General features: G+C 41.6%; 1 long non-coding RNA gene across 3 annotated transcripts in view; it reads right to left on the reverse strand.

Annotated features, from left to right (window-relative positions):
* Positions 1 to 15,779: 15,779 nt before the first annotated feature.
* LOC113963584 overlaps positions 15,780 to 26,332 on the reverse strand; it is a 46,525-nt gene continuing 35,972 nt past the window's right edge. For 2 of the 3 annotated variants that reach the window (XR_003532868.1, XR_003532863.1), the window contains exon 4: positions 16,773 to 16,962. This is a non-coding gene — a long non-coding RNA (uncharacterized LOC113963584). Of the gene's footprint in view, positions 15,904 to 16,772; positions 16,963 to 26,332 lie in introns of those variants that run through there. The other variant, XR_003532865.1, reaches the window with a different exon arrangement.

Here is a 26,332-nt window from a genome sequence, read left to right on the forward strand (position 1 = left end):
TTCTCATGACTGTAACACATAAGTCTGTTCTGAGAATTGAACACTTCTGCAACCTTCTTTGTCATCAGTGAGAGGTCTGAATTGCAAATTCCAAATTGGATCTAAGTATCCACAAAATCTGAAGGTGCTTAAATCTGATATTTTGTTCAAGTCACTTTCATATAGCAAATTTCAGATCAGCTAGTCAATACAGTTTTTCCTAGCTGGAGAATGGTGTTTTCATTTGGACTCATCCATTACCTGGCAAGTAGTTGTACCACTCTGTCCTTTGTCAGGAGTAATGTACATCCATAAAAAAAAAACACCCTGTGTCTCCTATTGCTTTCAAGTTGATTACAGAGGCAGATAATGTGAAGTCTCTTCAAGTTGTTCTGCTTAAGCTTGGCATACAAGCTAAAAAATACAGTGAAACAACCAATGAATTCTTCCCTCCAAATCCAATGACATGTGGACATGAAGATGTCTAGAAAAATAAACATCGTGCAGACCCAAGTAACTCATATGAGTTATTGATAGCACTAGTGACCACAAAGGAAAGGCCCCTCTCTTGTATGTGACCCTGCACATCTTTGCTTTATTATTTATCCACCCCAAATTTTCACTGATTGAAGGACTTATTCCTGTACAGGCAAAAATAGAAGAGGCCTTGGTGTAAAGAAGCAGATTTGCTATCCAACATCAGTATTCTTAAGGATAGAGAATTCTGGCAAACAAAACGTTCTCTACATACTTCTTGACCATTTGAACCAAAAGGAAAGAACATTTTATCTGCAAGTGGAGAAAATGCTGACACACCAGCTACACAGCAACAAGAATAACTAAAATTTAGCTCTTCCATCTAACATAAGGGAACTCACTCTGGTTAGCCTTCAGGATAAGAGGAGGAAGTTATTTGTTTAACAGTATGAGCTGATCAGTTATGAGAAGAGCTTGGATGTGAGAATACTCTTTCCAGAGCCAAAAGATGTGTATTACAGTTACAATAAACTCACCACAGAAGTGGGCAAAATATTGTGACAGTAAAAGTAATTACCCATTGAAAAAAAAAAACAACAAAATAAACAACAATGACAAAAAAATCCCAGACTGTGTATTTAAATCCTGAATTGTTGAAGTGAGACCAGTTATCTTTACAAAATTATTTGGTTTAGTTAAGGTGGGTGAGAATTTGTAAGTAAAAATCTATGAATTATGTTATACAGGAGGTCATGTTATGCAATCACAATGTCCTTTCTGGATTTAAAATCTATAAATTTCTATTAGGACCATTGGTTTTCACAGGCTGCTGACTTTATTATAAACTCTCTGCTGGGCCTCAAATTCTTCATCTTTGGTCTCAGGGGACAACATTGTCCATATATTAATTTTGAAAGAAAACTTTCAGCTGACTATAAATTGAAGTAATAAAAAATTATTTGAGCTTTAAAAAAAAAACAAGTATCACACACAGAAAGGAGTAATTCAGTTTCTTGTGTTGAGACTATTGCTCAGCAAAAAGACACCGGACAAAAAATGGCTAATTCATGTAGCAGAGACTGGGTCACCACAGAGAGTCAGACTATTCCTTTCTGGAAGAGAAGATACCTCAAGCAAGGAAGTTAGGTAAGAAGAGCTAAGCACTCTGGATATATCCAGAGTATCCTGGTGCAGCTACACTACACAGGTTGTCGTGGGACCCCACCTCTCTAATTTTCATCCTGATTTTCACAAACTTTCATCAGTTGCAGCCCCTGACCACAAATAGAAGGTCACCAGTGGCGTTATCCACCAGCATTTCCTAGTGTACAGAGAGAATGGGAAAATCCAAGCCATAAACCAGACCCCTGAGATGGCTGTGTCCCAGTCTCAGGATGGTTGCCAAAACAGACAAGTTGGTCCCAGCAGGAACAGACCACCAAGAAAGGGGGATGCTGAAGCCACAGAGAAAACCTGGCAATACTGCACCCCTTTGGGCACAACAGAGCTATGAGAGATCTGAAATTCTGAATGCAGGTTTGTCACCAGACTGCACCTATGCCAGGTAGGTACTTTGTGGTGAATGATGAACACCATCCACCCTTCCCTTCAGACGCATTGCAGCAGGTGAAACATAAAAAAACATTAGTTAGTGAAAACATATCCATTGCTAAAACAGTAATGCCAAACAGTGCAGCATAGCCTGCTTTAACCTTCTCTTCTCAAATGTTCTTCATTTATTAGGTCTTTGCTTTTTCATTTTCATGAGAAATATCCCCATCTGTTTAGTGGCAATAATTCTAAGTTTCAGTGTTTCACTCCAAGGTGAAGGAAAAAAGCAAATTATTACTCTGTTCACTGAAGACTAGAAAAATGGCAAATCTTGTAAGAGACCCTAAGATTGAGATGGGACAAAATCAGTTTCCCTCCACATAAAAGATCAATTGGAGAAATAATCTCCTTAAAAGATCATGTCTGGCACTTGCTTTTTTCATTTTCTGCAATTCTCTTCAGAGACTTATCGAGACTGTGATTTCTTAAGGTAAAGGACAGTGACCTTTGCCACAGCATACTAACCCCTTTTATTCTGTAGAGGAAATTCAGTCTGCATAAATGTATATATCTCCTTTTTTCTTATTTTTTTCCTGCTACCAACATGGCTGCTTACTGCTAGATTGCACTTGATGCTTTGTCTTTATGAGGCCACTTCTTGGCTGATTGCCTAGGATATTATGTACACATTAAAAAAGCCATTTCATTTTATATGGGTTACCTGGGAATGTCCAGATGGGAATTGAACTCCTTCTTAGCCATCATCTACTGGCAGCTTCTCTTTTTTTATTTTCTCCCAACTCTGTTGCCCACAACATTTAACATCAAAAATGACTGCCCATTTCACCAAACACTCTACAAGTACATAGAAAGTCCTTATGTCCACGATTCCCCCAGTATTTATAAGGTTAAGAAGATGCACAGGGAGATGAAGAGGCCTCTCCAGCACAACAAGGCTGGAAAATGCATGCAGTGATCCATCTCCCTGGCTCCCTTGTCCTCTAGCTCCACAGACAAAGTGAATTATGGAGTCTACTGGTTAGGTTCTTCAAGACCTGGCTGCAGTGGGAGATTGATTTTTTTTCAAGTGATTTGGGGAAGATTTATTCAGGATTGCTGCAAAGTTGTCTCCCAGTTGTTCAGGATTAGAGATGTTTCGGTACCTCAAATATCTGAACAATTTATGTGTTGGTTGGAAGTGTTTAATGGAAATTTGAACCTGATATTCCAGGACTAGGCTGGTCCTGATAGACACAGGATAAGAAATTGCATTGTAGCAATTGCCTTGTTGTCCATCATGTTGGGTTTCCATTACCTATAATTTGTAGAGATAGATATAAGGAAGATGCAGACATTTTATAAATAATGACAGCAGTTCTTCTGAAGCCAGACAGGTGCAGATAATTCTTCAGGACCCAGGAAAAAGAAAATGAGAGGTGATCACCATGAATACTAACATACAAGAGCAGGAGCACATGCGCTATATCTCACAATGGTATATATTTAAACACTAAATATAATTTGGGGCCAAGTTTGTTGTTTTTTTTTAAATAGAAGACGCTCCTTTCCAAAATCTAGAAAAGAGCAACCACTTGAAATTGAAGTTACCAATATGGTATCTCAAAATTTTCTGAAAAAAAAAAATTACTGCTGTAAGGAATTGTTCTTATTTCTATATTTCTTCTGATGAAAGCAAGGTTAGCAGTTACGTATTTGCAGTGTATAAAAAGTATACGCTTCCTTTTGTTCTAGTTCAGTCAGCAATCATCTTTTTTTCCTTTAATTTCTTTACATAAATTTTCTCAAAGTGGCATCTGTTTTGCCTTTTAAAAGTTAACTGTATAAGGATAACAAAATCAGAGAGATGTCAAAGCTGTGGAATTTTCCCTTGCAACCACACAAAGCCAAGTTTTGGATGACTCTGTTGTGAGACAATGAATCATCTCAAGTTATGGGATTTGGGTTCAGGTTCACTAAGGTAGCTATTACGAAGCTCAGCAAATCTATATCCACCTCTGATCTGTTGTTGTTGTGCTTTCTGGGTTTGGAGGGGGAGGGTTGTATAGGAACTTCTAATATCATTATCCAAACTTAAACTTTGCCAGCTACATATTTTGAAGCATTTCTTAAATGAACCAGAAGTCCTGTCCTAAACTTTTGACAAATCTGATCAACAAACCCAAACACAGCAAACCAAATAATTTAGGGAAAAATGTTCTCAAAGATTGATTGCAGTCAGCAAAAGAGCTCTTAGATACAGTTCTCTGGGTAAATCCTGACAGATGAACTTAATTAAAAGAGAAAAACAATTGAATAGCAATGTGTGACAAAAATTGGCTAAACTAAAATTCTCTGTGAAATCTCCTTATTAGGAAACAAGAGAATTATCGTTCTACTGTTTTCCACAGAAGGAAGGATGGCCTCTTTCTGTCTGTGCTCATGGGGCAGTGTCAGCCTCTATTCACAGTGGTCCAGCTGGCAGCCCGCAGATAAGGGATATTCCCATGTGGCCCCAGCCTTCTCCCAAGAGCCTGACAATGTTCAGCAGCCAACACATTAGCCTGCATATGCAGTGCCAGGAATGGAGCTGGCCAGGAGCTATTGCCCTGACTCCTGCGGGAAAAGGGGTGCAGGACTCATGGCTCAGCACAGAGACCATCATTAGCTGCTTCTGTCAATCCTGAACATGGGAAAAGAGTATCTCAAATGCAGCTCCAGCCACCACATCCCATCAGCTTTTGACCAGCTCATGACTCATCGGCTGGCAGGCAGATGTGTAGCAAGAAACAAAGCCCCAATTTATTCTACTCCATTTTCCTCCAGCATGACTGCACCAGAGAAATCAAGAAATATGCATGTATTCTGATCCACACCATGCAATGACTCCTGGCTTTCATTTTGGAAAGGATGCTAGCTTTCAAACATAAATTAGATAGAAGAGTCCTCCTGAAAACTTCAGATATGAGTTTTTTGGAGGATTTCTAGGTTTAGGACAGTCCTGAGCCATGTCCTCCTCAGAGAGTTGGTGACCAAGAAACCATGATGGGGAGTCATCATGGCTAGGCTTCGTGAATGAAGATTTGAGTAGTATCCCCGTAGGAAACCCCTCAGTTATGAGTGTTGAAGATCAGATAAAATGTCCAATATATCCTGATCCTCCTCCCAAGTCATCCAGGATTAACACTGTTGGGGAATAATTGCTTTCTGTGAAAGTAAGTCTGATACAAAATGGTCATTTTTCTAATGTTCTTAAAGCAATTAAGTGGTCAGTGGTCACCAAAATGGCTTACTAAAATGGCCAATAGTAATTCAAATAGACTCCTGTGACTATAGGGTGGTCTTATGATTCCTTGCAATTATCATTCCAGTCTTATTGAGATGGGAAATAATTTTTAAAAATCAGAGAACTTAAACGTTCCAGAAATAGAAGTGAGAAGTATCCTTGAAAAAATAAACCATTGGTTTTAAAATATCTTTGCAGTTGTTGTCATAGTTTTTAAATCTGAGAATTCAAGACATAGTGTCCAATACACTGATTCAGAGCAAAAAAAATTCAGAAGCTGCAAGAATATGAAAACTTTGAGGTGTTAATGTTTAAAGGAAGATAAGGAATACTCTGGCTCTCTCCACATACCCTCCCCTAACCCTCACTCCCCCAAAAAAGATAGTTTATACCAAGCAATCTTTTTGGCTCTCAAATCTTGAGGTAGGATGTATAATAGGATTAAATTATATTGCTTCCAGCCTATATCTAAAGATGAGGAACAGGATGCCAGCTGGTTAGAATAGAGCTACTTGACCAGTCATTATCTATTAAAAAACTGTCTGGCTCACGCACCAATTGCACATAAATAGGGTACTTCTTGAGGTTAACTTTTTTACCTTATCTGCTGTCCTAGCATTTCATAGACCTCTGTTATAACCAGAAGATGTGCTCAGGTTATTTCTTCCTCTTGTTTGGGACTGTGTCCTGCAGGATCTGGGGTGATTTGCTCTTGCATTGTGCCTGTGGAAGTGCTTGACAATACAGACACAGTTAGATCCATGGTTTTCAAAGTGGAAGCCACAGTGGTTCAGTGCCAGACTACTAAGCATCTCTCAGAACTGCTCTTTTTGTTGAATCTTTGCCACTTTTTCACTGAATTATCTCTTCCTCCACAAAGGTGTCTATTTGTTTCAACTGGGCTGCTTTTGTTGTTAAATACTGCTCAGATTAGCAGATAGCAAAACTACACTTTAGCCCATACATAGTGGGCTAACCAAAGAGAAAAGTAAATCTAGGGAATGAGTTCTCTTAGCCTGAAACTGTTCTCTTTGCTGGAAAATATTTAAAGGAATAAAAAACTGTGGATTGCAAATGGGTAACATTTTCTGCTGCTGAAAATGACCTTATAAAAGGTCCTTTTTTCTCCCGGATGAACACCAACCTTACATATACCATAGAATATTCATCCTTCTTAGAGTAATTTCTTTCTCAAAAAAAATTATTTTTTAATATTGCACTAGAGATTCCTTTTCAGTAATAGAATTGCTGGATTATTTTTTTTTAACTAGCAATAGATTGCAATTCATTCCACTGCTTTTATTTTTTCTGCTTTTCTCCAAAAGTCTTTTAGACCACAGATGCTGCTTCTATCTTAAAAACAAAAAAAAACCAAACAAACAAAAACAAAACAAACCACCCAAAAGAAAACAACAAAAAGTTACTAAGAAATACGGGAACTATCAGCGTGCAGTCCAGCGAGTTACTGCAGTGGATATATAAGCAGAGCCTTTCTAGGCGTGAGCAATGATCTCTTTGCTCAGTTGGCACAGCAGCATTGGATATTGCCTTCTGCTCTCTGCAGCTCTGAAAGATGCAAATTGTTGCCTCATGTTGGAATAATGGTTCGGCAGCCCTCTGCACCACTCAGGCATCTCCTAGCAGGGTGAAACAACCCAGCTTCCCAGTTGCAGCTGAAGCCGTCATGCAGAGCAGCTGATGGGGAAAGAAACATTTTAGGACTTGCAGGGATCCTCAGGAATCTCCAGGAGCAGAGTGTATCACATTTTTTCACAGCATGATGCATCCTGTGATTGCCTTTCTACCCCACCTGCAAAGCAACTCTTCAGGAGTAAGCAAATTCACACGCCACAATGGGATCATAGTCTGGCTCCGGAGTTTCTATACGAGGGAATGAATTCCCGTGGATTTGTATCGTGAGCTTGCCCCAAGCAGCTCTCATACCAATACCACATCAATGCAAAACCAAGACATTTCTGCAGTCTGGAACACAGTTCACCTCTGGTACCTGGGTAAATGATGTAGTGATGCAAGATACAAGTTGAGAGCATGTTAGGGGAATTTGGCAATGTTATTATGGAAGTAACACGTGTATTGGTAGTAAGCATTGCAGCTATATTTGAAATTCTAGCAAGGTTCAAGAAAATGGGATTCTCAGCTTGGATGAGAACACTAATGGCACACACAGACCTCTCTCACGCTCTCTTACAGGTGCCAATAGATGAGTTCTCCACAAGAATGCTTCTCTTGCATTCTGCAGAGCTCTCATGCAGAATGTGAATTTGAAATATGGCTCCTTCTCCCAAAACTACACTGTTCATTGTAATCTTCCTGTTTAACTTGAGGATGGGAGGGTGCTTAACTAGCACCTAAAGAGGTTTCAGCTGGACACCATGAAAGCATGAAGGCAGAAGAAAAGTAGGAATGTAAGTGAGCCAGCCCTAGGCAAATACAAATGTTTCACTCAGGTTGCAGGCATTCACAAAGCACAGGAGATGCTGTGGTATCCTGCACATTCCCCGGCAGTACAGGGAGGAAACCTCTGCAGAATGATGAGGAGATACAGAAAGAGAGCATTGAGGGATCACTCCTGAAAGACTTGACCAATCAAAATATTGTAAGTCATGGCAAAACAGTGACCAGACCACAAACTGCATATGTTAAAAAGCTGAAGCAAAGCTTATATATTCAGAACCTAAGAGCTCTTGTGGTCTGGATGGATTCTAGGGCAAAAGGGGTGAGAGGTATGTAGATATCTCTGCCCAATTTAGTATTTCTAGCTGCCTCAAGAGAAAAAAAAATAAAATAAAAAAAAGAACAGCTCTAGATAATGATTCACTTTATCCTAAAGCAGATGTTAAGATATGTCAGATGAGTCACAGCCTAAAATTGCCTATTTCGTTCTATTGATTATAAAAGGGAGCCCAGAGTGATTAGTTCAGATGAAGACACCTACAATTACGAATCTGTTAGATGAGCTGAATCTCCCCCGAAAAGTTCTCAGTAAGGGTGCAGGCATGGACACAGGCTTTGCTAGACAACAGCAGTGATGAGATACCCTAAGGTGGCTTTACCCTGAGAGCTATCCAGGAAAGGCCTTGAAAAGCAGAATTTGTACTTGTTCAACATCATCTTCTCATTTAAACACTGAATCTTAAATCTATTCTATCAGTTATTCAGAGAGTTCTTATCTCTGAGAGAAAACGTGATTTCTGAGTTAAAAAACACTCCTGACATTAGTCATGTAGGCTTACGGATCACATTTTCCCCTTGAGGCTTTGTGGGGTCTACTATTTGAACATCCAAGTCTGTACTTGGATACACAAACTGGATTTCTACTGTGAACTGAGCTAATGCAGAAGTAGGAGTGGTATGTCTTTCTATTACACAGATATTTGAAATTTGACCTAATTGCTACTAATACAATAGAATTTGTGAGAACAGGAATGATCCAACTGGTATTCTCTAGTGTAATGTGCTTGATGGAAGACTAAGAAAAAGCTACAGCCTGGCAGAGGATCAGAGGGAAGATAGGGCACAGGGGCAAGAAGTAGGTATATCACTCCAGAGAAGAAGTTGGCTCTGTGTCTATACCAGGACGTCCTCTGATCTGAGCTGCCCTTTCAGACCTCTGCAGATAGGGTGTGTTAGGAGAAACTGCTTCCACAACCTTTCCTCCAGGCCAGCTCTGGGAGAAGGAAAAAAAAGGCATGAGAACAGGCACCCTGCCAGGGGGACCAAAGCACTAAAAGCAAATTTTTCAGCAAATTTTTGTAATTTTTTAATTACACAACATGATTTGTACAGATAGGTTTCCATTATACACAGGTAGCTTATCTGGCTTACAGAGAAGCAACACCAATGGGTAGAAATACCCATTCTGCTCTCCTCAACAGTCCCTCCCATGCCTGGCAACACATACTCATTTTTATGCTGCACCTGCCCGAGATACTTTCATGAACCTACCTGGGCATGCAAAAACAAAGTATCCTAAATCAGGGAGCTTTGTGCAGAAACCCCCAACCATCACTGAAGGAAACAGCTAAGGGCCAGTAGTACCATTCTGGAAGTGAACTGCTGCTTCCTGACCCATCACCCCCGATGGTGATGAGCTGGCTGCATGGACGGAAAGCTGCCTACAGCTACATAGACTTATGCAAGTCTATGGCAGGTTTATTTGCATACTCTGAAGGAGTATTTTGTGCAGAGAGGGTCCAGCCCTTGGATCCTCGCAAAGTTACAGATCTGCTTTCAGACCTCAATACCTTGTTATACCCAGCTGTTCAGATGCGAAGAGCTAGAGCCAGCAAAGAAAGGTGATTTAAAGTCTGAAAGTACTTTAGCAAGAATTTCTTCTCACATTTTCAGCTAATTGGAGATAATCATGTAAGCTTCCCCCCATCCCCAATTAACAGACTGCCGACATTTACGTGTCTGGCTTGTGGCAGCCTTATGGGGCTTGACATCTGTGCATGGCAAAAGCATTCAGCTTCAGAGCTATGTTCCCAAAGAGTGCTATCAGCATGCAACAAATTCTGTTCACTTAATAAATGTGCTTTGTAGTCTTGGGGGCTCTATAATAATTGAAAAAGAGGGAGAGCAATGCTACCCTCAGAAGCATCAGAAGAGCAGTCAAAGTGGGGCTTGGCACAGGTGGCTCCCACAACCATGAACCACGCGTTGGTTAATATGAAACAGCTGTGCAGATGCTCTTACATGCAGGTGAAATAAAAACATTAGGTCAATAAGCCACAGGCCTGAGACGCAGAGATGGCCAAAACACACTGCAGTGTGAGGAGGTGGGCAGTGTGACTCTCTGAAGGAAGGCAGCAGCTCAACAGAAGATGTTAACATGCATTTCTCAGCACTGTGCTGCAAGTGCCAGGCTAATTCCCCCGAGGCGTGCTGTTCCGTCTGCACCATGCCCTTCAGTAGGGCACTGTGTGTCTCAAGTGTGATAGCTGGCTTGGTTCAGGATATGACCCATCCTGGTAGGATTTCAGCTGTCTCATGCTCTGGGGCATGACACTGCCTTTGGGGGTGAACATAACCAAGGATTCTATTTTTCTCAGTGAAAATGTAACTCAGAAGTAGTATCCAATAGCAAATGAATATCTTTCTTTGGTCTTTCATGTTCCTTCTGTGGCTTATTTGTAACAAGAAGTTGGAACAGAGAGAGAGATCAGGAAATGTTTAATAACCTCCTAGTTATTTAATCTGTAAATACCAAGCTTTGAGAGGACTTTGATGTGAAAGTACATCAAAAGATAGGGTTAGAATTCAAAATTATCTCAACAAACAGAAGATGAAGGCTGAAAAATAGCACAAAATTCAGTGACATAAATGCAAGTTGGATCAGGCATACAAAAATATTCAACTAGGGACCTACTGTGTTAGGAAAAACCCAATAAGAGTAGTACAGGAAAGGATGTAGGGGTTGTACTGCATCCATCATAGGCTGAACATGAGGCAGAACTGTTATATGAAGATAATACTGAGGTACATGAACAGGATTATAAAACATCCAAAATAACTTTTGTTCAAAGCCAAACTGTAGTTCAATGTCTGTGTATGTACACTGTGTTTCAGGAAAGATGGAAACTGTCTGGGAAGAATCCCCTGCAGAAAAAGATAGCTTAACTTGGAAATTTAGCTTGAAGGGAATTTCTAGAGGTCATCTAGTCCAAAATGATGCTCCAAACAAGGTAACTTCAACACATTGTTTAAGATCTTGTCCAGATCAGTTTTGAAAATTTCCAAAAGTAATGTCTCTCTGGAATATGAGAAAGACTCAAGAAATGGGATTTTGTCTCTGAAGGGCTCAAGTTCAGTGAGATTCATTTGTGATTTGAAGGATTTAGATTAAGTCTTAGGAGAAGCTTGGGTCTTCAGGCAGGCTAGCATCCCTATAATCTTCAGACATTTGCATTTTCTCACCCCACAGAAAACACATGGGATGGAAGTCTTACCTTCTATCTCTACCTCAGGAATAGTTAATTTGCTGTTGTAGCCAGTCCATGCCATTGGAAAGTTCTGAAGCAGCCTGGTCCTGACTTGCTCGAGAATTTAGTTCTAAAGATATATTTGCTAGAATCTCTAAGAGAAAAAGGCTTATGAATACATGTATTTTAATATCATATTATCTAAGCACATTTAAAATATAGGATAACCAGAAAGCATAAGAATTGCTCTTGAGGGCAAGAGGATTATTTTAGAATCCTTTTCCACCTTTAGCCTGATCATATGTCTTCACTGCAGATTCAGCCTGGATGACCACAACAAGCCTTGCCAGAGTCTGGGTTTTTCCATTGCAAATACTGTGTCCTTACTTTAGTCATGCATCTAGCCATGTGTATTTGGGTCCTTTCTGCAAGGACCTTTACCCTTTCCTGGACAGAACTAACAGAGCTCACCTGCCCAGGACAAATGGTGGTCAGGATCCAAAAGACCACCAACATCTGACTGGGCTTTTAGTGCCTCCTTGTATATTTATAGAACAGAGGGGTACCACTAGGAAAAGAGTCAAAGTAGTAGACTGAACATATACTTTCTTTTGATGGCTAGTACACCCTAATGCCCTGCAACACACATAAACACACCCACATCTCTTTTTGAAGTGGTGAATTCACCACCATATAGCAATTATCCAATTCCAAAATTAATTACCAGAAGAGCAAAATCTGTCCACGCAGTAACTTCTGGCATAATAAATCTCTTTCAAGAACTTCCTGTTGGACTATTTCTTTATGCCTTTTAGGGGAATGTGGAGTGGTTGGTTCAGTTCAGGAATACAGAGGCTAGCCATGCAAGGACAGGCAAGAGGCAGGTGATCCAGGCAGAACCAAATTCAAGTGAGGTCTCAAAACCTGCTAATGTAAATTTCAGCTTAGTGCTGGAACCCAGTGAAACCTTCAAACTCATTGTTATTCATTAAGCAGATTGAAGGAGTGAAATGAAATTCAGCAATTTGTCCGCCTCTGCAGAGTACAATATGTTCACTTTGAAGGGAAACTGGTGTATGGATGGGAGGTGAAGCGTAAGCCACGCTTACCTCGGGGGGAGAAGTGGGGAGTCAAATGTTTTAAAAAAACCCATGTCTCTCTCTCAGTGCACTTGCACATCCCTCACTGGCCTGTCTGGCCCATTCAATATGCACTGGTGAAAAAGTCCAAATGTCTGTCTTCGACTGCTGCATGCGCTGATGCCAGAGCACCAAAGGTTCACAAGTGACAGCTCCTCCGAGCCCCAACCAAACTCTTGACTGATCCTTTATTAAGACTAACCTCTGCTTCAGCCCTGCTCCTGTGGCATTTTGTGGGAGTTAATTCAAAGCCGTGTGGCCTGCTTCATTAAAATACAGAGCTAAAGATGCGTAGGGAAGATTCTTCCTTCAGCCTTTGAGCATCCTGTTGTTGCCTAAAGATCAGGAGCAAAAAACCTGAATTTAGTATAGATAAGACATAGTACAGGTCTTTAACAAAGGCCTTCTGGCATAAGGAGTACAAAGGCATGGGCACCTGTCCAGTGGTTCTACGATTTTATAGTACTATCCATCCAATCCGAGAACTATCCGCCCCGCAGATCCTCCCCAAATCTGCCCGCTTGGCACGCCTCCCCTGAATTGAGTTGGAGGGCCTAAGACCCCTTTCTTCCTTATCTTCCTCTTCTTCACCTGTGTACTGTCTTTGGAGCTTCTCCAAGGTTCTAGGCTTGAAGGTTGCTTTGACTATGGTATCTTTTTGTTCAGGCCTGGGGTGCATATGTTCTTAAACAGAATGTGTTTACTATAGTCCTAGTTGAAAGGAGCCTAAACAAGCCTAAAGAATTTAGAAAATTTGATATCAAATGGGGCAATAGGGTTTGGTAAGTGTTAACTACAATTCTGAAGTATAAGAGACTATACAACTATACTAAAAACCTGTATTTACTACGCAGCTACTTTAAAATGTACAAGAAGCTAAAAATCCTAAAAATTCTGACACATCACTGCCGTACAATGGATTGATTTTGTTATAATTACCCAAACAGAGCAGTTTATTATTTGCTCTGTGACAGTCTCTGTGAGACACTAGAAGAATTTTTTTCGTGGAGACCCACAGAAAGAAACAGTACTGCACGAAGTACTGTGTTACTAGACAGGACTAACGCAGCAGGAAAAGAACCAGAAACATTTTCTCCTGTGTGGTGGGGGAGCTGGGATAGCTTGCTCAGGTAGTCAGAGCTCAGCACCCTCTGCCCCCACTTACTCCTTTTGTTTATCTCATGCTATGCTACCACAAGCATTCAAGCACAACCTTCCTTCAAGGAAACATGGTAAGCATGGCTGGACTTCAGCCTTGCCTGACTATCTGCCACACTGCTTCTCTGCTGATCTGGAGGGTGAGATCTGTCTTTCATTTCTAAGCTTAGAAATGGGGCATATCTAAGTTTAAAAATGCCCAGTGCAGACTGTCCCCATCCCCAGTGGCACCAGTTCCACCTGGGAAACAGGGAGAGAAAAATGCACTTGTCAGGTTCATCAGATGAAGGTTAGATGTCTGCCTCAAGATGAGAGGAATGACTGTGTCTCTCCACCAACCAGAAAGGAACCTGGGAAAAGTAGCTGAAATGAACATGCTAAGTGAGATGCAGACACTGACATTAAATTGCATGACTCTCACTCAAGATAATTAGAGGTTAACAGAGTTAGGAGTATGTAGTTTAAAGCAGAAGAGTTTTTCCACCATCCATTCTTTATTTTCTGAAGTAGAAATTTTAAGAAAGCCAGTTCTTCAAGGTCTTAGAGGCTAAAGATTGTAGCATGCTGCTTCAGAACTTGCTTGATTAGTATTTAGTTCATTCAGTCATTTCTCCTAATGAAATGTCTCACCTATAACATTTCTGTGAGCTTTGGGTTTATTTTCCATAGAAAATTATCTTTTAACAAGAATAACACTTTGTGCAACTGAAGTTCCTTTCTTCCAGTGAGTGCACAGAACTCTGCAGTTGTTAGCTGCACCTCCCACCACATTATAACCCTCTCTCATTGCCAGAAGTACACCGATAAACAGGGATTTCTCTTGAGGTCTCTCTTAGTGTATGCAATGCCTGGCAGGATGGGGCGCCAATTAAGATCAATCTGTCATATCCTCCTATGTGGTAGTCTCATAGCAAAGCAGCAGCTGAGCCACTGGTGCTCATTACACCACACACACTTCCTAACTTGTTAATTGTGTTTGAACAATGAAAAGTCATTCTGGAATTAAATTTGTGATGAAGTCCTCAGCCAAAATGTTCATTTGCTTGGGACATTTGTGAAATGAGGTGTTGGGGCTAGATTGCCTAATGGCCCCTGGGCACTCTGTGGTGGATTTGGACCACCTACAAGGGTAACTTGTGAATATTTAGGCACCAGAAGGCACCAGCGAATTTCAGGGAAATGATGAGTGCTTTAAAAAGCCTACAGCTGCCTAACCATGACCCATATGTCTGGCTACAGGAGGGGACAGGCTGCAAGGAGGGGCAGCCCCACTACAGCACAAGGCATCAGGGCAGCCTTGGCAGGCAGGGCCCCAAAGGCACGCTCAGCTTCTGCAGACCTGTGCATCCCGAACCAGGGGCAAGCAGCCCAAACACAATCCACTGGCAAGAAGATTCCCAGCCAGCATCATTTGCTCAATGGAAGCTCATTCCAAAATTGTTTAAAAAGTTAAATTACCCATCTTTTGGATGGGAAAACAGTGAGGCAAAGTCCTGAGCCACCTAGCAGCCCCCAGCAGACCACACTTCCTGCTGTGTTTGTTCTGTACATACTCCTGGGGCTTTGCTGCTCCAATGTAAGTGCGAAGTTCAATTGCCATAGCAACAGCATCTGGCAGGTGCAAAACACTGTGTTCTCTCTGCTAGATATAAGGGAAAACCTTTCTGCTCTAGGGAAGGGAACTGTCAGTTGTAATGAAGATTGTCCTCTCTTCTCATACCTGGAAACATAGCAAGGAAAACTCTTTATTGATTTTTTCATAAGAGGACTGGGGCTCCAGCGTTAATTACTTCCACTGTTTTTCTTTGCTACACAATAGGCATCCATATAAGCAGAGGTAATAAGTGTTTGGGCTATATATAACACCATCTACAAAGTAGCCAAGTGAATTTCTCTCCACAGCAGACAGAGGCAATGAGAAGGAGGTGAAATTGCATGGAAAATGATGCTGCTTTTCACAGCGTCCTCATGATTGTCCTACCTAACTAGAACACAGGTCATCTCTGAAAAGGCAGAGGTGGCCCAGAGCACTTCCCACCTCCTTTTCAAGGTTGTCGTAGGCTGGTACTTGGGCCAGGTGTGTAGGACATGCCTCCCCGTTTGAGACAAACCTAATTTCCCTCTGCTGTGCCCCAGGAGCAATTTTTTCACATAGAGATGCTGTTGGGATGCACCAAGGGCTTGGGGCTAGGCCAGCAGGAGGTGGCACAGCATCCACTGAGTCATCCTCCATCACCTTACCTTTAAACCTTGGACACCATGGGAAAGCTGGAGGAGAGAGATGCCCAAAACCACAAGAAGTGTACCCAAAAGTGTGTTTTCATTGCACCTGGAACATCAATGATGGGGTCACCCAGCACAGGGAGACTGTGCCCTAAAGAGAGGGAAGTGTTTGTCCACGTGTCCACACAACCATCAGCTAGTGCATTTTTTCATTTGTTGTTCAGTGTAACTATTTGAGGCTGCCTCTCATTATTTTTAAGTGGCCCCTATTCTACAAAAATGCTCTATTTTACTGTTGAAAATACCAGAACTAAATAACCCTGGAACAGAGGTCAGAGAAAAGTTAATTATTAAAGGGCCAAATCCCACAGCATCCTAAGTTTCTAAATGATTTCGTGCCCTCCACTTTGTGTTTTGTCACAATTTTTGTCCTGTTGTTGTTCCTCTTAGTTTGAAAGACATTACTCCTAGTTCCCACTAACTTTGGAGCCACAATTACACTATCAGAGGGGAGCCTGGCATGCAGACATCATCCCTTTCAAGTGACAGCCTTTGTCCCCTACCCAAAACACCACCTGACCTACAGCTGACAGATACAGCCACCTGGTGGCATTTGTGTGGGAAATTAGGAGCATGCTTTTATGGTCAACAAAGCAGTAGAACACGGGAGGGTATGTGTCCCACCAGGTTGAAGAAGAGTATTAAACAAACAGGCCCTCTATAATAGCTTCTCAATTCTTTCCACTTTTTTTTTCCTAAACAAACATAACTCAAAATTAATTGTGATTTGGAGAATGAGGTCTAGGAATGAGCTGGCATCACAGCTTTACAGACACATTTTTATTGTAGCATTATCACTCAAGTAACAAAATGTACAGGTTAACCATGAGGCATGAGCAGTGTCAGTGTGCATTCTGACAATGAATGGCTCTGTGTTGCTGCATAATAAGTACTAATTATTAAACGTGTATTTCCATGTAACACAGTATTTGCTTCTGTTTTAAAGGGAGTCAAATCCAGGCTAATAATTTTGTTTATTTAGCAGTGTTATAAACAATATCAAATATGTTACAGATCAAAAGTGGCCAAACCTAAGATTGTTTCATTGGCAGAGATAACTTTCATCTGTCAAGGCAGTCCATAAAAAAGCAACAGAAGAGCAGCAAGGCCATCTCCTTCAAAGGCACCGAAGGCTGCAGTTATTTGTATTCTGAAACATAAAAAGCACAAATTCAAAGTAACAAGTGCTAGCAGCCTTTTCTGTTGCAACCTTCTAGCTAGAAACAATACATCTAAAAATACATCTGCTGATGAGGTCAGTGGGTTTATCCCTGGCGAGAGTCAAAAGGGCAGGAACTAAATAATAATGCAAAATCAGGAAAAAAAGGTTCCAGCAGAGGGAAAAGATCAAGCTCTTTATTTGTAGTTTCAGCTTTCCTGATCAGCGCCAGTATGAGATCTCTTTTGTGCTGTTGAAACTTCAAGTTCAAATTATCGCTGCCCACAATGCAGCATAATTACTAAATAAAAAAGTGTTGAAAACAAACACAAACAGCTACTAAATAAAAAATAGGTCGCAGTAGAAGATGCCCCCCCATTCCACAATCCTGTGTAAAGACACAGATGGAGTGTGTCTATGGCTGACAGTGACTAATTTACTCATCAGTAGACAACACTGTCCACTAGGTTCTGTATGTGTAGGTGAAGATGGGATAGAATCCTCTTCTCCTGCAGTTATGGGTTTCCTGAGAGCCCGGTTCATGCATGACACATGCATGATATTTCCCTGGTCCTACAGAGAATAAGTGTGAAGAAGAAAATGTGGTGGCTTTTAGTCCTGTGAGCATGCTCTTCAAGTCAGCATCATAACCAAGCTGCCAGAAACTTCCAGATATAGCAAGAGGTGGCAGAGCTTTAGGGTTGTCAAGAATTTTTCTAATGAAAATGAAAGGCAAAAATTAATGAAAGGCAAAAGTTAAAATCTGCAACTGCTTTGAGGAGAAACAAAATAGTTTCATGAATAGCCTGACACAGGACTACTGAGGCCACTGCAGAACAGCAAGCAGAGGTGGAAAAAAGCCGTGGCCAGCCCAGTAGCTACCAACATTGACAGTGCTATGCCTTCCTATGAAGAAGTGCAAACCAATTTGGGCTTAAAAGCAGTAGCCTGTTTTAAAAGACTTATGTGAAGAAGAAGGAAACAAAAGAAAGGGGGAAAAATTTAAAAATAAAAACCTTTGCTTTTTATTTGTGCCACACTGTCTGCTTGCTGCTAAGGCACAACCTGCAGATGTGTGCCAGGCTTGCAAATCATACTAAAGCATCTGCGCCTGGCGACTAGTCCTGCTCCTAAGTCAGCATTTTGTCACCAGATGTCCCAGAATGACATGAGTTGACCTTACTGACACTGCTGCTCTAGAAGAAATAGAAGACACCATTTGCATCACTAAAGCAACTCCACTGAGGCAAAAGCACCACGGCAGCCAAGGCAAGCCCTGCTGAACTGTGAGGTCCACAAACAGAACCCTCTGCAAGTCTGCATCTGCTCCCATCACAATGAGTGCCAAAAATGCCCTTGACTTCAGCTAGATCAGGATGAGGTGCTCTCTTATGGGAATGGCAGAGCCATCCTAACAGAGAGAATCAGAGCCTATCAAACAGAATAATTATAGAAATTGTAAAGGAATATTTCAGGGGGATTTTTTTGGCGGGAAAACACACCTGTATTTCAATTACTGCTGCTAGAATCCCTTGATGAGGCAGAGGTGGCTGTGAAATTCCAAGTCTGCCTTGTACAGTCAGGGCTGGCAGGTTAAGACACAGTTACTTTACAGCCCAAGTGGTTGTTCTGGTTTTTAAGTTCCCTGAATCCCTTTAGATAGATGAGAAAAACTGACAAGGTTAATAAATCCAGGCAATTAAGAGGCAGCTGTGACAGTGCTGTATGAGGGAAATCAAAACCAAGAGGCCAAGCACTCTGATTTCAGCCATGTTACACTCGGGATAAGTGGGACCCATGAGGTTTTTGCTCCATTCACAACTTCCCAACAGCACAGTGTTTAAAAGTTCAGGGTCTCTTAGCACTGGTACCCTCACCTACTGAGCACACTCCTGCACTGCTTTCAGTCCAGCACCTGTGCTTTGACGAGCCGCAACATCCAGGGACTGCTCCAGGCTTGTCTTTCCAGGCTCACTCGGGAGTGCACTGGGCTGTCCTATAACCCAGCAAAGGGTTCACACTCCAGCAGCGCTGACCAGGCCCCAGGCACATCCCTGCCGACCTCCAGCACACCTCAGGGCCATCTTTTCATGTAACACAGTCTTCATGGGGCTGCGTGAGTGGTTCATGGCTTAACCCTCCTGGTACCTTTACTTGCACCCCACAGAGCCCATAACACACAACTCCTGCCACAGTGGGGGTTTTAGTCCTCTTCATTTTTAAGTCATTTGCTTTAGACCACACAAGAAATTCACAGATCCAGCTCAAAGAAGAAATCATCTATATGCTGTGCCATACTCACTTTGCCTCACCACCCTAAATTGTTTTTTGAAATTGAGGGAAATTCATCTCAGGAGAGAAGCATCTGTTAGCTCTCCAGAGATCAGGAGCACAGCTGACCTTTGGAGAATGGACGCTCTCTGATTTGGTTCTCTATGTCTTTCAAATGGGCCCATGAGACAGTTATACTCTCTTTTTTCTACCATGAAGTAACCCCATGTCTGCTTTTGTGAGGTGATCAAGTTTCCTCACAACACAAGCTGATTCTTAGGGAATAAAATGTCTTTTCCAAATAATCACATACAACATCAACAAAATAAAGCTTGTTTAAAGCATACGCTAGCAAATTGGTATTTACCCTTGGAATTGTTTTCGCAGACAGAAATTTTATTTGAATCAATCATTATCGTAGATAAGGGGTACAAGGCTGTATTTGTTCGAGAAAAAAATCCCACTATATAAATACTAAAATGGAGTTGCAAATGCAGAGGAAATTTCTTGATTGATAAAACAAAAATTAAATATTTTTGTAATATGTCTTATTCTAATCTGAAGATTTTGACCTGAGTACTATATATAGTATTCCAGTTTAAGCCTACGTATCATCAGCTGTTTAAAAGAAACTGCAAAGTTCACCTCTCAAAGATAGACCACCCTTTGTAGAGCAAAGAGCAAATGTGTACCAGGTTCTGCAAAGTCCTTGTCCTCTGCTTATCGTTAGACACAAAAACATTCATCAAGTGCACAGCATTAATCATACATGTAAGTATTTGCAGCACAGAGACACCATTTGCTCCAGCTTTTACACTGCCAAAGATAGCCAGGAAACAAATGACAAAGTCAGGGCATCCTCTTTCAGCTGTATATGCTCAAAAAAAACTCTGCTTGGAGATGGCTGGAGTCCTGCCTAATTAGGCAGACTGGACTAGACATGGCATCCGATGAGCCTTTTCAGGGAAACTGGTTCTGGGGATTCATGTGATTACATGTTTCTGACACTGGCTGCTGCTGGAGGGAGAACACCAGATGAGATGTACTGCTCCAGCAAGTGCTAAGTTCTTAATTTAGGCATTTTATGGAAATTGTTGAAAAACATTCTAATTGGAAGGAACTTTTGCTTCTCCAGCATATAATTTTCCGTGTTTTTTAGCACTGAGGCATTTGCATGAAAACAAGCTCTTTGTTTTTAAAATTCCACTGCTCTTGCTGTTTATTCCCCACTGGAATTCATAATCCTGTGTTTGCACAAAGCACTGTAATTGGTTGCTGTGGAAGTGTTTCTATCAAAAGGAAATGATTATTAATGATCAAGAATGAACAGTTGCATAATAGAGATTAGTAAAATAAGCACCATTCTAATAATTATGCTAATCTGCATGAAACCAATCTCTTCAAATGCTTTGAAATAAACATATCTCAGTGACAAAAACCATCTTTAAACACGAAGAGCAGTAAGAATCATAGGAGCAAGTATGGGTGGAGGTTGCCTCTATCAACAAGAGTGATGCATTTTGCAGCTGGCAAGTTTAAAATTCTTCCATGAGCTACACTGGGTTTTCTTGGCCAGGTTTTTGTAGCAGAGGGGCTACAGGAGCGGCTTCTGTGAGAATTTGCCAGAAGCTTCCCCTATGTCCAGCAGAGCCAATGACAGCCAGCTCCAGGATGGACCGGCTCCTGGCTAAGGCTGAGCCAATCGGGAATGATAGGAACGCCTCCGTGATAACATATTTAAGAAGGGAAAAAAGTTATTGCCCAGTAATTGCAGCCAGACAAGAACAGAGTAAAAACATATGAACAACAATGTGGACACCAAGGTTAGTGGAGAAGGAGGGGGAGGAGGTGCTCCAGGCATCAGAGCTGAGGTTCCCCTGCAGTCCGTGGTGCAGACCATGGTGAAGCAGCTGTGCCCCTGCAGCCCATGGAGGACCATGCAGGTGCAGAGATTCACCTGCAGCCTGTGGAGGAGCCCATGCCAGAGCAGGTGGATGCCTGAAAGGAGGCTGTGAATTCATGGGAAGCCTAAGCTGGACCAGGGTCCTGGCACGGACCCATAAGGAGAGGAGCCCGCACTGGAGCCAGTTTACTGTTAGAACTTGTGACCCGTGGGGGACCCACACTGGAGCAGCTTGTGCCGGAAGGACTGCACCCCATGGAAAAGTGACCCATGTTGGAACACTTCGTAAAGAACTATTGTCTATGGGAAGGACTCACATTAGAGAAGTCCGTAGAGGATATTTCCCTTGGGAGGGACGCCACACTGAAGCAGGGGAAGGACTCTTCTCCCTGAGAAGCAGTAGGAACAACGTGTGATGAATTGACCGTAACTTCCATTCCCTGTCTCCCTGCAGCACTGGGGGGAGAGGCGGTAGAGCCCGGGAAAGAGGGAGTGATGGGGGAAGATATTTTTAAGATTTATTTTACTTCTCATTATCCCGCTCTTCTTTTAGTAATAAATTCAGTTAGTATCCCCAAGCTGAGTTTGTTTTGCCTGTGATGGTATTTGGTGGATGATATGTCCCGGTCCTTATCTCTCATGAACCTCTCGTTATATTTTCTCTCCCTTGCCCACTTGCAGAAGTGAGTAATAGAGCAGCTCTGGTGAGTGCCTGGCACCTAGCCACGGTCAACACACTGCAGTGTCCCAGACTAAAATTTTTAAGGTTCAACAGGCAATTAATGACTTCATATAGGCAATTCCTCTTGGCCCAAAATACATGTAATAATGAACTAATACAAGCCCTTGAGAGAAGGAGAGGCTTTTCTGGTAGTTTACATTATTTCTGATATGGTTACTGCAAACATAGAAGATTTTGTTTTCTTGTTCCTGAGACTCAGAAGCCTGGCATGGGTATTCTGTTTCTAAATATCCTGGGAATCACTGAAGACAGTCCTCCAAAGAGCTTTTGATCTGAGGTGAGTTTTGAAGTCCACGAGAGTCTGCTGATACATTACTAACTCCCTGCAGACCTTCAGGGCTGAAGCATCTTCTTCCTTAGAAAAGAACTTCCTAGTTTTCCCTTGTAAGACACATTTCTTCTTTTCCAGCCTATGGATCTCATCTTTTAACTCACACCCATGCTACCTCAATGGCAGTAGGAACAACCCTTTTTTTGGAGCAATGCACAGAGACCTCGATGCTTAGTCAGGGCTCACAGTCCCTGGGTTTGCCTGCACCAGACCTCCAGAGGAGTGATATGCTGCCAGCCAAATCACTCAGAGTCAAGGTTTAACACAAGTCAGGATTTAAGAATAAAATGTTTACTTTAAAACATTGATAGACAATCATGGAATTATGTCATAAAAAGATAAAATAAATTGTCTTAACAAGGACATGTTTAACAATAGAGATCCTCCTCCATAGCATCTGGTGTCTACCTTCTTTTTATTCTAGGTTAAACAATAATATCTCCAAAATAATTGAGTTATTTTTTCTTTTGAGATTGTTTCTGATTCCTCTTGCATCTTTTCCTCAGTCATCCCACCTGCCCTCTCCCAGGTAAGCACTGAAAGAAGAGGCACAGGAGAGTGCTCAGATCATTCCTTCACACCAGCCACAGCCAAGACATTAAAAGCTCGCTTGCTTCTCCCCTGTGAAACCTCCCTCCTTGTTGCCTGTGCATGGGAATTAGACACCACTTGGTGCTCTATGTCCAGTAAGGAGATTAAAAAGTTGCTTCTTTCCATTCCTTTTCTTCTACAGATGGTTTTTGGCTTCAGGTTGCTTGTCTGTTACAATATCTTGAGGAAACATTGACAAATCTTGTGGATGATATTATGATAAGTATTAACATTGTATCTCCTTTCTGTATTCACAACTAGCTTTATTTTGTGAGTCTCATGTAAGTTTAAACATGCTACTTCAGAGATCACAAGTGGGAATGTCTGTTTTATCACACTCAGCCCTCTAAGATACAGTCTCAGTTAACAAGAGCCCTTGTGGGTAACATTAGGAAAGCAACCTGACAGCCTGAACACCTGGTCCACGATTGCAATGGAAAATGGGTTAGAGTAACAAGGGTATGTCACCTCTTCACCAGAGCCAAAGGTGAATTTCTCAGTGAATTACACATTTGCATAATAGGAAAAATGGAGAATCAATGGACAAGCAAAAAGTCTTTATAGTAGCAGTCATCCCCAATTGCCTTCCTGTCAGGCTCTTGTCAGACAAAGGGTTATCTGAGTTTTTTAGCTCTGGCATAGAGGTATTTCCAAAGCCAACATCATTCTGACACATGAAGATGAAAATATAGTCCTTACTATAGACTCTAAATTACTCTATGCATGCATGACAAAGATGAAACTGAAATATTTATATAATCTCTTTTTGTTACAAGGTTTGCCAAAGTCTGCAATCTGCCCTGTTATTAAGTGAAAGGACTGTGTCTTGTCTGCTCATAGTGACATCTTTGGCATGGGCTGGAGGTGATTATATCTCTATTTTGACAGACAGAGAGTTCAAGGTCCATGTACCAGTTCTTCAGGTGCAGCCTTTGTCACTAAGTGAATTGTTCAGTGGCAATATGACACAGGAGGGCTTGGAAATATCCTTTGTCCTGCTTTCTTCATCAAGAAACTACCTCTCTGATAAAGCACACATTGTCAGGCAATGAAGAAGAAGTGTATCTCTTCCCTCAGCTAAATAAACTGCAATGATGTAAGTAAATAAATTCAAAGCCAATTTTGTGAGTTAAACTTACTGAGTAAATAGAAATGTAGGTGTAGTTACTCTTTGCCAATGATCTTCTCTGGCATTTATACATGAGTAATGGCCCTCAAACCCTACACATGCATGCAGGAAAATCTTTCAAGAGCTCATGTAAGATGAGAGGTATTCAGTTCAAACCAAAGAAATGAGACATTACTATGCAAGCAAAAGGTTGGTGCCTTGGAGGTGTACATGTTTGGATATTCAAAAGGCTTTGAACAAGTTCCTCACCAAAGGCTGTTAAGCACTTGAGTTGTCATGATATACGTGAGAATACACTCTTTTGAATTGGTGACTAGTGACTAGTGAGAAGAAGTAACACAAAGGACATGGATATGGTTCAAGTTCACAATGAAGTGAATTTCACAGCAGGATCCAGTGAGGATACAGAGACCCGTATTAAATAGCGTATCTGTGTATCACCTGGAAAGGAAAATGGGAGTAACTGAAGTGACAAGTTCACAGGGGTTGCAGAGTGATTCAGAGCAGTCAGGCTCAACTGCAGGGAAAAGCTGGAGGCAAGCTGATGGTGCAGAGCTGCAGAAGGGTTGCACAACATGGAGATAATGACAGGCAAATTTCAGTGTCAGTAACTGCAAAGTAATGCACATGGGGAAAAAAACAAACCTGAAACTATATCTGATGGAGTCTAAAGAAGGTATAATCAGTCAGGAAAGAAATCTTGAAACCATGTGTTACTTCTCTGGAAGTAACTCCATGTTCAACAGTGGTTTAAAAGGCATTTAAGGAATTACTAGCAAAAGAATAGAGGGAAAAAAACAGACAATACTATTATGCCATTGTATAAATCCCCAGAGTATATATTCATTGAATATTGAGTACCACTCTGGTCATGCCATCTCAAAAGGAATGCAACACAATTGGAAGTGGTGCTGGTGGGACAACAGGATGGTACGACTTCTGAATGAGGCAATGACTAAAGAGACTAGGAATTCACTTTGGAAATTGTATGATTGAAGAGGCATATAATACAGGGCTCCACAATCAACACACTGTTGCTAAAACAAATAGGGAAAGTCTGTTCCCTACTTGCTATTTTGTCTGGGAAGAGTGACATTGTCTAGTAGAAGGTTTAAAACAAAGAATAGGAAGAACTTTTTAACCTAGCACACAACTGTGTCACTGAACTCAGTGACACAAGACAATGAGATGTGAAGAAGTAGTAATCATTTTGAAGGGGGATAGATCAGTTTATGAAACTTCATCAAAGGCTGTTAAACATGATGATCTGTCTGCAGCTACTTACTGAGGAAAATCCCTGAAGAAGAGAGAGTGAAGCTGTAAAAGCATGCCAGATAATACCCCATATATCCTCTCTACCTGCCCTTGGGATTGGTTGCTGGATGCTGGAAAGAACATGCACAGGGCACTTTGTCTAACCTGTTGTGGTAACTCTCACCCTAATGTGTTTACAATGATTACAGTTTCCATACTGGTAGTTTGGGGTCCAGTTCACAGCTCACTGGAGTTAGAAATTCAGTTTTCTGATGTTCAGTTACACGAAATTCAGTGAATGTTAGCTTATCAAATCATTATGTGTAAGTTCATTTCATCTCTACCAGAGAAGGAGGCAAATGAACAAATATTATTTTGTTCCTCGCGTTTCCTTTGGAGGCAGTTGGTTATTTTCTTCTGAAACAAAGCCACAGTAATCTCATAGGGTTACTGCACTCCAGATTTTGCTGAAAAAAGACAGAAAGGACAAAGCAATCCCAGGTCTGTTTCTCCCCAGCTCATACAGCCCTCTTGCACTACCCCAGCTGCCTTTGCACCTGCAAGTCTTGTGCTGTTCCCCCGAGGCTGCAACACATGCACCAATTTCCCACTCTAAAAGCATCAATCTGGTGGGCTTCAGCACGGCTTCTGCTTCCTGAGAAACTGTAAAAGCAAGAGGGACACCCACACACAAGCACAGGCACAGGAGTACCCCAAGTGGCTCAAAAAACCCCAGAGTCAGATAGTATATAATGAGAACAGAAGCAGCTGCTCTAACAGAGGGCATCAACACTGAGTTAGGTTGGCACACGTTTGTTTTGCACTGCTGGAAAATTGATCCCGAGGTCTCTCAGTTGAAAGCTGGGGAATCTGAGGGGACAAAATGAAAGAGTTTATGATGGGAAGGGTGCTGAGAAACAGAGAGCAGGTCCACATAAGGTGGATGGCTTTAGGCCATCCTGTGGGTTGCTCTGCCTGTGTGAAATTAAGTGAAAGACTGTGAAACTTCAAAAAAGCACCAGGGAGCTTTGGGGCCAGAGAAATCACTACCAGCAACTACTCTCACCAGAATTTTCCCTGCAAACACTTCCACGTCTCTGATCGCCAAATGAAGATTTCTGCTTTGCTGCTTCAGCTTAT

The sequence above is a fragment of the Neopelma chrysocephalum genome, unplaced genomic scaffold, assembly GCF_003984885.1.
Source record: "Neopelma chrysocephalum unplaced genomic scaffold, ASM398488v2 Primary Assembly neopelma1_25, whole genome shotgun sequence".
In the NCBI taxonomy this organism is placed as follows: Eukaryota; Metazoa; Chordata; class Aves; order Passeriformes; family Pipridae; genus Neopelma; species Neopelma chrysocephalum.